The following is a 13,377-nucleotide window of genomic DNA, read 5'->3' as shown; positions in this document are numbered from 1 at the left end:
GGATGTTATAATCCTTGCACCATGAAAAATAACATTAATGCATACACTTGATCAAGCTCATTCAACATGTACTCTCAAACACTTCACTTATTCCTTTTCGCGTCTTTCTTTTTCGAGAGAAAGTCGGTTCCCTCCACAAAAATGACGGAATTTTTTTTCTTTTCTGCATTTTGAGTCAAGAACATCCAATACAATGCACACACGAGTTATGTACATTAAGTCATGTCATATCACATCGAGTGGAGTCTTGCCCCTTGAGTCATGTTGAGTCGTTGAATTGCTCTTCTTCCATTGCCTTGATTCCTACAAAACGAAAACAAAGAAAACAAGGAGAAAGGCAAACAAAGAAAAGAAGAACAAAAAGGTGAGAGAAAAAAAAGGGGGGAAAACAAGCTACAAGTGGGAGGAAAAACCCGTAAAATGAGCACTAAATCGTGGCATAAATGCCACTCATCAAATTCCCCCACACTTGCTTCTTGCTTGTCCTCAAGCAAAGGAAACCAAGGCAAAAGGCAACACATCATAACAAACACAACATGACAAGGTTTAAGAAAATCAATCAAGTACCATGGTGAGAAATGCTCCATTTGGACTCAAACATAGAGACATTAATCAAAGAATACTTACCTTTCTCAATTCAAGAGGGAAGACACACTTTAAGATGCTTAAGGTTGAAAGAGACGGTCCACGTTCTCTCCGCTAGCTTCAATTCATCCCCTAGTTGGCTCCTCATGATTCCTCAAGGGAACCGGAAAAAATTACTTCTATGTGGAACAATGAGGTTATCCCGACATCTCACCTATGCATACTCTCTCCATAGGGTTGAAATCTATCTCCCTCCACCGTTCTTTGACCACGCCCCTCTAAAGTCCAAGGGTCTTAGTTAGGGTTGTAATGTCATGGCTAAAGGTTAAGGTTGGGAGTCAATTTGAAAAATTTGGTGGAAACTCCTAAGTGAAGCATAAGAGTGGCCATCTCTCAATAACAACATAGGAATCTAACCTAATCTCAAATTACAACCTTCAATATAAAATACATGACAATACTACTCCTCTTTGCATGTTTTTCATTGATCTCAATTTTTCCTTCTCTTTTTCCTTTCTTTCTTTCCTCATTTTTTCATTTTTTTTCATAAATAAACTTTCAAGACCTTATTTGAACCAAATTGCACAACTTCCTTGCTTAAAATCAAAACTCTCAAACTCGAACCTCACAAGCCGATGCTTCACTAACTATAAGGGTTGGTAGAACATAGGCCGCTAGGTTTGTAATATGGTTTAACCAAGAAAGGGGAAATAAGGCTCAACATGGCTAGCAAGAAGGTGAATGTAAAATAAAAACCAAATTTGTAACAAAACACAAGGAAAACAAAGAAAAATGAGAAGAAATGCCCTCTTCCTCCTCTAGAGTTATATGATCATGATCTTGGGAGCTAGATACCAACACAAGGATTAAGACACGCATAGTTAAGGATCCAATATGTCGCTCAACAAAAGTGATGGAGGCTTGAACAATTGACGCTCACATGGGACATGAAAATAAGAAAATACCAACCAAGGGAATCCTATTCACTACGGAGAGCAACACCATCTTACCACTTTCCCGTGAACTAGGGGTTCAAACGTCCTCAAGAGTTCTAAACCGGGCTACCTTAGCTTAAAATGTGTCTACTTCAACCCTAAGCACTCTCAAACCGTGAAGACCCTCTTCAACTAGGAAGGTAAGCATTCAAAAATATGTCATCACGAAAGCATATAAGTCCACATGTCCAAATGAACGAGCAAATTCTCAACTTTCAAAATTTTTCACTTGTCATGGTCATGAATGTCACACAAAAGAAAGAAGAAAAGCAACGCACAAAGAAAAAGGAAGAAATCGAAAAGGTTCATAAAAGAGGCATGTAAATCACATAAATCCAAATCGACATACAATGATCGTTGAATACAACATCAACGATCCTAGGTTCCTTAGAACCAAATCAAACAACCTCGAACCATTAAACTCCTTCCTAATCTAACCTAAACTATGCAACCAATCAAATATTTAAAGAGTTGAGAAGGAGAATTTGTCACCCAAATACGCTTAGAAAACGCAAGTCCACTATCAATGAAGCTCCATTGCACGGAAAATTTTGGGGAATGCGCCAATAAGCCCTACAAAATGTCAAAATCCAAAATAACTCGGCAAATATTTGGTTAGTAGCAAGAGAAATATATACAATGAAATAAAAAGAAAGCAAAATAGAGAAAAGAAACTACTAAAGAAAAAGAACAAAGAAAAGAGGAAAAGGTTTGGATTAAAAGGGAATTTGAATTTTCGAAAACGGGAGCCAAACCAACACAAGGTTTCATTAAAAACATCATCATCATCATTTTGAGAAGAGGGGAAGGAAGCTTCCAAAAAGACACCTATTGGCCCAAAAATGCGCCCCATAAGAACAAAACCCTTGAATGAAACAATGAATAAGCACCCCCCACACTTGAACGGAAAACCGTCCTCGGTTTGAACAAAGTGGAAAATGGGGTGGGAGGAAGGGCTAAACTCGGCCCGAGGGCCCTAGTCCTCCATGTGAGAACTAGAGCCTTCTCCATATGGACGCCACTTGTAGTCGATGTCGATAGGAGGGCCATCGGGGTCCCAACCACCGGTGTAACCCGGTGGAAAACCACGGTTCCGGTACAACTCTTGTTAATAGTTCGGAAGAGGGTCAAAGGGAGGGGGCATCTCAAGAGGCTAGGATGTATACATGGGGTAGTTGGGATCCCCTCGGTAATCACATCCCCCCGGTGCCTTGTAATCGTACCCCTCAGAGGTGGGGTAGTTCACACGGGGGGCCCCTTGAGATGAAGGCCCGGGCCAATAGGGCCAAACCGGTTGACGGGGTGTGCCGTCAGCATGCGGTTCCTCGTGAAAAGGAACCAGCCCCTGTTGGGGCGGAAAATACGGATAGTTAACCGGTGGGTCAAAATGCCCTTGGTTTACATGCCAATCATAAATGTTGGCATTGTAAACCGAGTACCCATCGGCGGCCTCCGTCAACCGGTTTACTTGCATAGACAAGTTTTGGAATGCACGCTCAAGATTGAAAGAAGAAGAGGAAGAGGCCATACCTCCCTCGCTAAAGGAGGGGACGTGCAAACCTTGTTGGGATCCCTCCCCATATTGGAATCCTTGTTGTTGAAACCCTTGTTGTTGATGAAATTGTTGTTGATGAAATTGTTGTTGTTGTTGAAATTGTTGTTGTTGTTCTTGTTGTTGGTCACGCTCGCGGACAATCATATTACGCTCACCTCCAAGAGCGTTAGGCAGGACACCACTGTCCATAGGGATCTTCCACACATTCCTAGAGTTCCGCTCCAAGGATGTGCGGCTAGGGAACGGTAAGATGCAATGGTGCACCCGCTCTACGCACCATTCGTGGAAGTTGTTCACATCGTTGGTCGGTTGGATGAAGACCGACTTCCTCATATAAGAAATTTCCACGAACATATCCTTGTCCTTTCCAACCCTCGTGCAAAAAGGGAAGAGACACTCACCCCTAGCTTCGAAGCAATCCTTGTAATCATCCCACCAAGGGCAATCTCTCCCGTCTTGTTCCCATTCTTGATTGCCTCACAACAAAACACAAACCAGTACCCCATGTTGAGCCGCCCACTCAATTCCTCCTTTGTGGCGACCCAAAGTGTGAAAAGCTCTTCATGAGAGAGCTTGCTCAAATCTTGTTTGCTAAACACCGCAAACCCCAAGATGCGGTGTAGGATGCGGAGTACTGGGTGGATAATTTGGCTTGCCACTGAGTACCGAGTACTAAACTCTTCCATGTCGGTAATTGCCCGCCACCAACGGAAGGCATCGTACTCGGGGAAGAGCTCGGTGGATGGGGCAGGGAGATCGGTGTTAGGGTTAAAATCCAAAAGTTCATTTAGACGCCTTAAGGAGATCACATGGCGGGCATTGAAGAGTTGGAAGGAGATTTGGAACTCGTTGTTTCCAACGGGTTCCTTCTCAAAGGAGGCTAGGAACTCGTAGGTGGGCTCCTTGAAAGTTGGGTAATGGTGCTGGATGAACTCACTCATCCCAAGGTTATCAAGAAGGGACCGAAGGTCCTCATCTATACCCAGATCACGCATTGAGCGTTGGTAGTAGTGTCGAGTGGGGTTTAGTTTGCGTTTGATGAGGGTTTGATGGATGGGAGCGTGGTGTCGGTTTACAAATTTCAAGGTGGGTAGAGTTGTTTGTTCTTGGTTTAGATTTTGAGAGGAGGGTTGGGGTTCATCAATTGTTATCCTGGGCTCCTTCCTGCTCCTTCTCCTACTATTCATCTTCACCAAGTTTAACTCAACAATCCCAAAAATACCGAGAACACCAAAAGAGTGATCCAACACTCAAGAATACCCAATTCTTCCCACAACAATAACAATTGAAGCTTTGACTTTGTTATCTGAAAAGAGGTTAGGAGCAACAACTTTCCAAGATACAAATAACACAAGAAGAACACAAGAATCGCCAACAATATTCAATGCCAAAATTTGCAATACTCAATCACGAAAGAGACAATTACTAAGAAAATTTCAATATTAAGTATCAAAAACTCTCAACATCACAAATTTTCAATTTCACATGCATCAACAATTCTCAATACTCAATATCAAGCTAGTAATTACTTTCAACAATTCTCAATACCCACAATCAAGTAATTGCTAGGCAAATTGCATAAAAACAACAATTTTCAACAACAATACTCAACAAATCACCAAGAAATTCATATCAAATTCCACAATTACAAGCAAAACTACCCTAAATCACACAAAATTCTTACAAGCTCAATCTTGCTTAACAATCCTAAAATATGGTATTATCTAATGAATTAAAGCCACAAAGTAGTCGAGGTTTAGGATTATACCACAATTGAAGAGCATGAAGATCACAACGACCACTCACGCACCACCACTTCGACCACCAAGGAGCAATCCCGAATTTGGTGAAAAATGGGTGATTTTGAGAGGGGAAAGTGATGAATTTGTGAGAAAAGTAAGGGAATGTAGGGGATTTGATGAAATTTCAAGGTAATAGGTGAGATTAGAGGGGATTTGAGAGGTTAGGGTTTGTGTTCTTGAGGAGAGAGAGTGAGAATCGGTATGAGAGGCGTGAAAATGATGATGAAATCGGGGAAAAAGAGAAGCTATCCCCCGATAAACCCAGATCTGCGCGCCCGCGCAAGTGTATTGCGCGCCCGCGCAGATGTCGCACACACGTCGCGCAAAACTTTCTGCTAGAATATGAAATTTGGCCTTAATTCTGTGCGGGTTCTCCCAGGCCTGCGCGCCCGCACAACCTTCTCTTGCGCGCCCGCGCATATGTCGCGCACAGGGCGCGCATAACCTTCTGCCAGATTCTGCCTTGCTGAGCTTCCCTGTACGCGGGTTCTCCCAGGCCTGCGCGCCCGCGCACAGGGTCTTCATCAATATTTTTGCTTTAAATCCCCCTCACTCACTTCCAAGTTTCCAAACCCCAACTTAGCTCCATATATAACACCAAACGGCCTCCAAATTCCCTCCAAACACGCACCAAAGAGACAAGTGCCTACAAAGCAAGAGGAAAAACGAAAGCCATAAGACAAAAATCAAACAAACAACCTACCAAAAATATGGAAAATAGAGAAGAAAAGGGTTTAAAAGCCGGGTTGCCTCCCGGGAGCGCTTCTTTATAAGGTCATTAGCTTGACCATGATGAAAATCCATTCAAAAGGGTGGCTTAGGACCCAAAGGGTCAAGCCTCAGATACTCAATCACACCAACTTCTTCCTTGCAGAAATAGTGCTTTAAACGAGAGCCGTTCACCATGAATTTGTTTCCGTCAGCATCCAACTCAAAAGAACCATAGGGAGTGGTCTTTGATACAAAAAAAGGCCCCGACCACTTAGATTTGAGCTTGCCCGGGAACAAGCGAAGCCTTGAGTTGAAGAGCAAGACTTTGTCCCCAACCTTGAAACTCTTGTTCCGGATATGTTGGTCGTGCCACTTTTTTGTCTTCTCCTTATAGACTCTTGAGTTTTCATAGGCATCATCTCTAAGCTCCTCGAGCTCGTTGAGCTTCAACAACCTCTTTTCACCCGCTAACGACAAATCCATGTTTAGCTCTTTGATGGCCCACCAAGCTTTGTATTCTAGCTCGACCGGCAAGTGACAAGCCTTCCCATAGACCAACCTATAGGGGGTTGTACCTATGGGAGTCTTGTATGCCGTTCGAAGAGCCCAAAGTGTATCATCAAGCTTGAGAGACCAATCTTTCCTTGATTTGTTCACCATCCTCTCAAGTATATTCTTGATCTCACGATTCGAGACCTCCACTTGACCTTGAGTTTGAGGATGGTAAGGTAGACCAACCTTGTGATGAACGCCATATTTCTTGAGAAGAGCTTCCAATTGCTTCTTGGAAAAATGAGACCCTCCATCACTAATTAGAACTCTTGGCACCCCAAATCTAGGAAAAATGATTTTCTTGAGAAGCTTGAGCACCACCTTGTGATCATTGGTAGGAGAGGGTATAGCTTCGATCCATTTCGTCACATAGTCAACCGCCACCAAGATGTATAGGTTCCCACATGAAGAAACGAACGGTCCCATGAAATCCACCCCCCAAACATCGAAGGGCTCCACCTCTAGAATACTTTGTTGGGGCATCTCGTCCCTTTTGGTAATGCCACCACTCCTTTGGCATCGATCACATTGCATAACGAATTTGTGAGTATCCTTGTGCATTGAAGGCCACCAAAGCAAAGATTGAGAGATTTTTGCTACCGTCTTGTCAACACCACCATGTCCCCCACATGGTAGTGAGTGACAATGCTCAAGGACACCCTCAATCTCATGATCGGGGAAACACTTCCTAAAGAGACCATCACCACATTGCTTGAATAGGTACGAATCATTCCAAAAATACCTTCTCACTTCTTTAAAGAACTTTTTCTTTTGTTGAGAGGAGAATTCCGGAGGAACTACCCCACAAGCAAGATAGTTGGCAATATCCGCATACCAAGGTGTAGAAGTCGCCACCATAGCCATGAGGGCCTCGATCCTTATCTCATCATTAATTGGAACATCCTCCTTGTTCTCAAATGGAAGCCTAGACAAGTGATCCGCCACATAATTCTCCGCTCCCTTTTTGTCCCTCATTTCCATGTGAAAGTCTTGAAGAGAGAGAACCCAACGGATCAAGCGAGGCTTCGCTTCTTTCTTGGTCATGAGGTATCGCACCGCGATGTGATCCGTGTACACAATGACTTTTGAACATATGAGATAGGACCGGAACTTATCAAATGCAAACACCACCGCTAGCATCTCCTTCTCCGTTGTTGTATAGTTCTTTTGAGCTTCATCGAGAGTCCTACTTGCATAGTAGATGACACATGATTTCCCTTCTTTCTTTTGACCAAGGACGACACCTACTGCAAAATCACTCGCATCGCACATTAGCTCAAAAGGCAAGCTCCAATCCGGAGCTTGCACAACAGGAGAAGAGATGAGAGCTTCCTTGAGCTTACGAAATGCCTCAAGGCAAGCCTCATCAAAGCTAAAAACAACATCTTTCTTAAGTAATTCGGTCAAAGGTTTGGCAATTGAGGAGAAATCTTTTATAAACCTCCAGTAGAAACCGGCATGCCCAAGAAAAGCTCGTACTCCCGTGACGGAAGTAGGAGGGGGCAACCTCTTAATCACCGAAACTTTGGCCGAATCAACCTCAATGCCATTTTTTGAAACTTTATGACCAAGGACAATGCCCTCCTCGACCATAAAATGGCATTTTTCCCAATTCAAAACCAAACTCGTCTCTTGACACCTTTGCAAAACTCTTTCAAGGTTAAAAAGACAAGTGTCAAAAGACGAGCCACCAACACTAAAATCATCCATGAAAACCTCAATTTCTTTTTCAGGCATTTCGGAGAAAATGGAAGTCATGCATCTTTGAAAAGTAGAGGGGGCATTGCATAATCCGAATGACATTCTTCGGTATGCAAATGTTCCATATGGACATGTGAAAGTAGTTTTCTCTTGATCGCTTGGATGGATAGGGATTTGGAAAAATCCGGAGTACCCATCCAAGAAACAAAAGAAAGCATGGTGAGAAAGCCTTTCAAGAATTTGGTCCATGAAAGGGAGAGCAAAATGATATTTTTTTGTGTTCTTGTTCAATCTCCTATAATCAATACACATTCTCCACCCGGTCACTGTTCGGGTGGAGATTTCCTCTCCCTTTTCATCCTTGACAATGGTCATTCCACCCTTTTTGGGAACTACATGAACCGGGCTCACCCACATGCTATCGGAGATAGCATAGATGATGCCCGCCTCACGTAGTTTCAAAATTTCTTTCTTGACAACCTCTTGAAGGTTGGGGTTCAACCTCCTTTGAGGTTCAATGGAGGTGGAATGATCATCCTCAAGATGAATACGATGCATGCATAGAGAAGGGCTAATGCCCTTGATATCATCAATGCTATACCTTATCACATCTTTGTATTTTCTCAAAACATCAAGCAATTTTTTCAAATTAAGTTCATCAAGGGTAGCATTGACAATAATAGGGTATTTTTCCTCCTCATTAAGATAAGCATATTTCAAAGAAGGGGGGAGGGGCTTGAGTTCTACCTTGGGAGGAGGCTTGGAACTCTCCTCCGATTTTTCCTCCATTGATTCAAGCTCAATCTTGCTTTGTTGATCAACTTCCTCCTTTGAGGATTCCTCCATTGCCATGACAAATTCTTTGGCTTCTTGAGAGTGGAACTCCTCTTTGCATGTGAGAGCTTCCACAATTGGATCTTGAGGCTTCATCATGACCCTTCCCAAACGGTCCAACTCCTCATTCACAACATCAACTCGATAACACTTTTCAACCATAGGGGTCTTTAGCAACTTTGAAAACTCAAATACTATCTTCTCATCGGCCACTTCACATGTGATGGTGTTGTTTTTGCAATTGATGACCGCCCCCAAAGTCTTAAGAGCTTCCCGACCCAAAATCAAGGGTGTGTCCACATCTTCTTCCATGTCCATCACTACAAAGTCACAAGGCACATAGATGTGTCCCACTTGAATTGGAACATCCTCAAGTTCTCCACAAGGTAACTTCACCGAGCGGTCGGCTAGTTGAATTGTCTTCCTTGTAGGGATCATCTCAATATTGAGTTTTTGAGCAATGGATAAGGGGATTAGACTAACACTTTCTCCAAGATCGGCCAATGCACCCCTAGCTTCCATATTTCCAATTTTCACCGGCAAAGTGAAACTCCCCGGGTCTTTCTCCTTCTTGGGCATTTTATGTTGAACAAGAGCACACACTTGGTGTGGAAGGGTGATAAGCTCATCATTGAGCTTCCTTTTGTTAGTGAGGATGTCCTTGAGAAATTTGGAGTTAGATGGCATTTGTGTCACTACTTCAAGAAAAGGGAGATTGATGTGCAAGCTCTTCATCACACTTAGAAACTTTGCAAACTTGTCATTCAACTTCCTCTCCGCAAGCCTACTTGGAAAAGGAACCGGTCCATCAAGGTTCCTAGTCTCACTAGGAATTGAAGTTGTCTTCTTGTTGTTGACCTTCTTCTTCTCCGAACTTCCTTCTACCTCATCAACTTTTTCCTCCTCACCTCTCTTATCTTCATTCACACTCTCTTCTCCTCCATTCTTTCCCTCACTATCCCCCTCATTTGGACCATCATAGGAAGTTCCCGACCTCAAAGTGATTGCCTTGCATGTATCGGGTTTTTGGTTATGAGAAGGGTTAGGTTGTGGTTGTCCGGGTAGAGTTGATGGTGAATTGAAAGGAGTCCTCTCGGCCAATTGAGCTAGTTGTGAATCAACCATCTTGTTGTGAGCCCTTATTTCTTGCATTTGTTGCCCAAAAGTTTGCATTTGTGAATGCATAGCTTGAAGGAGTTGTGTGGGTGTTGGCTCCGCTTGAGGTGCTTGTTCTTGATTTCTTTGGGGTGCTTGGGTTTGATTGTTGTATTGGTGTTGGTTATTGTATTGGTTTTGGTTGTTGTATTGGTTGTTCCTTGGGTAGGTTCTTCTTGGGTTTTGGTTTTGAGATGGAGGTGGATTTTGGTATTGGGGGTTCGAATTGTAAGAGGGTTGAGCTTGTTGGCCCCATTGTTGAGGTTGAGATGCAAACCCGGGTGGTGGTTGTCTCCAAGCCACTCCACCACCGCCTCCTCTAAAACCATCTTGCTTTGTGTTGTATGCCGCTACATGCTCAGGGCTCAAACCTCCACAATAAGATGTATCATGGTTCGTTCCTCCACAATTTTGACAAGAGAAAGAGTTGACTTGAGAAGAGCTTGCTCCACCGCTTGAGCTTGCATTTACACTTGTGTTCAACTTTGAGAGCCCTTTTGTGAGTTGCTTAATTTGATGTTGCAATTGATCGACCTTCTCCAATTCATACATCCCACCTTTCTTCGGTGCACTCCTTCTCCTAGCTCCCCAAGAGTAGTTCATTGCTACCTTCTCGATCGTTGCCTCCACTTGATTTTGGGGAATCTTGATCAATTGTCCACCCGCCCCCGCATCCAATTTAGCTCTAGACATGGGCTCCAATCCATCGTAGAAAAACCTCATGAGCAAACTTGGATTGTATTCATGGTGAGGAAACGCTTGTACCAACTCTTTGAACCTCTCCCAAGCTTCATTAAGGCTCTCATCCGCTTCTTGTTCAAATGATGCAATCTTCCTTCTCATCTCGGCGGTCTTTTCCTCGGAAATGAACCTCTTCAAGAATGCCTTAACTACCTCCCTCCAAGATGTGAGTGAGTTAGGCTTCACTTGCTTCAACCACTTCTTTGCTCTACCCGAAAGAGATTGTCGAAATAGGTGCATCCGGATGTATTCTTGAGAAACTTGGTTGGTTTGAATCATGGCACATAGCTCAAGGAATCTATCAAGGTGCTCTATGGGGTCTTCACTTGTAGAACTCGAAAATTGCTCCGATTGAACCATTCTTGTATATTGGGGATGAATTGTGAAGTTAGTTTCCGTGACGGGTAACAAAATTCCTCCCGTGAGCTCATAATCTTCCGGATTTCCGAACTCACGAAATAAAATATCATCCTCTTGTCCCGCCATTGATTCACTTTGCGAACTAGAAGAGTAAGAATCACTCCCACTATCAATTATAGCACCAAGTCCTCTTCCTTCTTCTTGAAAAAGTCTACGGATTTGTCTTAAAGTTCGGTTGATTTCTTGGTCGATATGATGTGTAGGTGGTCCTTGAGATCTTCTAAGCATTCACCAAAGCTAAGCAAACAATTAGCAATGACAAGTATGATAAAACAAATCAAAACAAAAAAGAAAGCAATTAAAATTACCCTAACAAAAGCAAAATTAGACACTAAACAAGCCGCCTCCCCGGCAACGGCGCCAAAATTTGATCGGGCTAGGATAGGTCGTTAAACTATTAACCCTAATCAAATTAACTATTTATAAAATCTAGACTTCACACCAAACTAGTTAGTGGCAAGCAAGGGTCGATCCACTGAGGAAGCTTTCTCATTTAATATCAAAATCACCATGCAAGAGTAAGAAAAGGGTATATTTTGTTGGAATTTGGAATGTAGACACTAAAACTATAAATAAACAAGTAAAAGGGTGATTAAATCAAGGAATAACAACGCTAGGGATTAGGGGGTTTCAAACATGATTAGAATGAAGGAAAACAATGATAAGCATCATGATTAACATGCCAAAGAATATAAAATTCTACCTAAACAACTCATTTTCATGCAAAAGTTTAGGCAAACTAATGAAAGTGGTCTAAGCTGATTAGGATCATTTTCATGCATCCCATTAGGCACAAGATAACCCAAGAATAAAGAGGCACAATACAAGGAACTGTATTTTAACAACTCATTCTCATGCAATCATTAAAATAGAGGTGATCTAAATCTAGTTCAAATCATTTTCATGCATTTAAACTAGAAGGCAATCAAATAAAGTACTACAATAATCTCAAGCCAATAAAAATCATATCTTTCATCAATTTAAGGCATGTAATCAATCCAATATCATCATTCATCCATCATTCAATACATATTTTACACCCCCTTCCCCTAGCTAAGAGATTAGCCTAGAAAAGGGGGACTAGACATGATAACAAAACTAGATGAAAACACAATAAACATGAAAGCAAACATGATCAAAAACAATGAAAATACCAAAATATATTAATCCACAAAATAGATAGAAATAAACAACTAGAGTGCAAATAAACAAGACTAAGAGAAAGGATTAGAGATTACTAAGTATGCAATAATAGAAAGATTAAAACTTGCAAAGTTGCTTGATGGATTGAAATGAAACTTGAGCCAAAGTTGCATACATGGAAATAACTTGAGTAATACTACACTTTCTCTCTCTAAGATTAGGGTTTAATTGTTTCTAAGATAATGCTAGATGATCCACTAATTCACCCTACGGCCTATATATATAGGTCCACTAAAAAGATACAAGAATTCGAAATAAAAAAAAACTGAAACCCAGCGGTGCGCGCCCGCGCATATACACTGCGCGCCCGCACAGCTGCCATGCGTGCGCCCTCTCCGATCTTGTGCGCCCGCAGATCTAAGGGTACGGAGGAATTAGACCCATGGATGCGCGCCTTCTCCAAGTTACTGCGCGCTCGCGCATGATGAGTGCGCGCTCGCACACATGTCGCACATGTGGCGCGCACAACTCTCTGTTTTGGCTCTACTTCTGCTGCTATCTCGTGCGGGTTCTCACAGGGCTGCGCGCCCGCACAGTTCAAAGGCGCGCACCCACGCATAAGCCGCGCACAAGGCGCACAAAACCTTCTGTTTCTGTCTGCTCTTGAGGCAATCCTGCGCGGGTTCTCATAGTGCTGCGCGCCCGCACACAGGGGACATGAGAATGAATTGCTCTTCTTCCAATGCCTTGATTCCTACAAAACGAAAACAAAGAATTCAAGGAGAAAGGCAAACAAAGAAAAGAAGAACAAAAAGGTGAGACTATTTCCATCCACTTGGTTGTTCTTCGCGAATATCTTTCATCTCTTCCTGGGAATCCAATGGTTACGCTGGTTGGTGGAGGACAGGCTAGGCTGTGGAATCGCCAGGGCCAGAAAAAAAGGGGGGGCAAACAAGCTACAAGTGGGAGGAAAAACCCGTAAAATGAGCACTAAATCGTGGCATAAATGCCACTCATCAGTCGTATGTGTCAAAACACATTAAGTCGAGTTCACATAATGAGTTGAATAGCACCAAGCCTTAGGTCAACCCTAAGAAAAACATGGGCAAAAACCTATAGTCCAAAATATAGATGCAGGTACGCTAAGTCCAAAGCTGAATGAGCAGAAAAAGCTCTAACTTAG

General features: G+C 42.7%; 1 non-coding gene across 1 annotated transcript; it reads left to right on the top strand.

Moving 5' to 3' along the window:
* Window positions 1-10,630: 10,630 nt before the first annotated feature.
* Window positions 10,631-10,735, top strand: LOC145587028 (small nucleolar RNA R71). Its single transcript, XR_014101092.1, has one exon. It is a non-coding gene; the product is annotated as a small nucleolar RNA R71 (small nucleolar RNA).
* Window positions 10,736-13,377: the final 2,642 nt, after the last annotated feature.

This window comes from Chenopodium album, chromosome 16 (assembly GCF_948465745.1).
Source record: "Chenopodium album chromosome 16, dcCheAlbu1.1, whole genome shotgun sequence".
NCBI classification, from domain to species: Eukaryota; Viridiplantae; Streptophyta; class Magnoliopsida; order Caryophyllales; family Amaranthaceae; genus Chenopodium; species Chenopodium album.
This window is presented reverse-complemented; position numbering and strand designations above follow the sequence as displayed.